The 1,676-nt window shown below is 39.7% G+C and overlaps 1 pseudogene; it reads left to right on the plus strand.

Annotated features, from left to right (window-relative positions):
• Positions 1-1,265: 1,265 nt before the first annotated feature.
• Positions 1,266-1,384, plus strand: LOC111734798 (annotated as a pseudogene).
• The last annotated feature ends 292 nt before the right edge of the window (positions 1,385-1,676 follow it).

A 1,676-nucleotide genomic window follows, 5' to 3' on the forward strand; every position in this document is an offset into this window, starting at 1 on the left:
ATCCATATAAAAAAGTTACTCAGCAGTTTCATGGTTTTTCATTCTTGATTTTGTCCAGAATTTTGGGGAGAGTAAGATCTAGTGCCGGGGATTTACCAGCATGGTCTAATGGCATTTATTGTCTGTACCCCTAGAGGCTCTTAGCATGAGGCAACTTCCGTTGTATCTTATTTGATTTTAAATTAATGTAATACTCTTTAATCATAGCAGGTCGAATACAGGTGTTCACTATTGCTCACTCACAAAATGTCACAGTAAAGGGATACAAAATAATTTAAAAATCAACCCACTAAGACAGCATGAACAGGAGAGGAGCTCAGAGGTATAGCTTCTTACACCAACTTTCCACCAATATTTCTGTCTTCAAGCCCCGCAAGAACCTTGGCTACCAAGTGTACGGCATCAGTAAGTTTGGAGCCTCTCTGTGGCATAAATTGGCTTGCTTCCTGTTGACTTTGACTGCAGACTTACGCTTTGGTCTTTCTTGGTTGTTTAAGTTGGCATCCACTATTCCAGCAACTTTCCAGCTTTCAAAAGATTTGTATTTCTCATCTCTTTCATCTCCTCCCATTTTCTCTTTGCCTTATGAGTTTATATTGTTTTCTTTCTGCCATTTCCATTATATTTCAGGAGGAATAATAAACACATAGGTTCAATTGGCTAAGTTTAACCGAAAGTCATCTTTTCACTGTTCTTTATGTTATCGTGTGTGTGCATGTGTGTGTGTATATGTGTGTGTGGTCTCTCCAACTAGATGGTGAATTGATTCCAAGGAAACCATTGTTGAAGTGTTATTTGTACATTGGTAGATTGTACCTTCCAAATATCAGTTCTTCTGTTTGTGGTTGATATTACCAATTACCTTGGCTAGTAGGCACAGGAACTCTTGCGGGTACACAAAAGATTTTTCAAGAACATCGGCAATTTCCAGGTCAACTTCCATCTGTTCCCTCTCCTAAAATTCATCTGAGATTGTGTGCAGCCCAAGTATCCTATTGGCTTTCTTTTCTCTCTTCCTTTTTCATAAGGCCTTCCTCAGTCTTTACTACACACACACATATAAATCTTTTTCTGGCACAATTTTCCCAGAATGTAAAAACCTGCAGGGTAGCATACAAAAATACAATTTGAAATATTTCCTTTTTTTGTCAAGAACATAGCCTGGTGTCAGAAAATGGATATTTGTCCTATGCCTGAACTTACACATATTGTAGAGTGGGGGAAGGGAGGCAGTAATGACAATTTTTAATTAAAGACTTTGCCTTGTTTAAGGCCATGCTACCTTGAACATGCCCAATCCCATCTGATCTCGGAAACTAAGCAGGGTCAGGCCTGGTTAGTACTTGGATGGGAGACCACCTAGGAAGACCAGGTGCTGTAGGCGTAACAAAAAAAGAGACTGCCTCTTCCATTTGCTGTCAAAGAAAGCATTGTTCCTGAAGAAGAGTCCAGTGAAAAGAAAGCACAGAAAGCTGAGAAATGTTGAAGGTGAAGACATCTTACTTCCTCCAGCAAATGGCAAGCCTCTGCACCCAGTCTAACTACCTTAGAACACTATCATTCAAAATGTGTAAAAAGCACACTAAGACAGCACGCAGATCTTAGATTTTTTTTTAGGCGAGGCAACACTTGGTTGACCTTACAGATTGCAAGGACCTTGTCAGTTTACAGTCCCT

Source organism: Pteropus vampyrus, unplaced genomic scaffold, assembly GCF_000151845.1.
Source record: "Pteropus vampyrus isolate Shadow unplaced genomic scaffold, Pvam_2.0 Scaffold6611, whole genome shotgun sequence".
Classification (NCBI taxonomy): domain Eukaryota; kingdom Metazoa; phylum Chordata; class Mammalia; order Chiroptera; family Pteropodidae; genus Pteropus; species Pteropus vampyrus.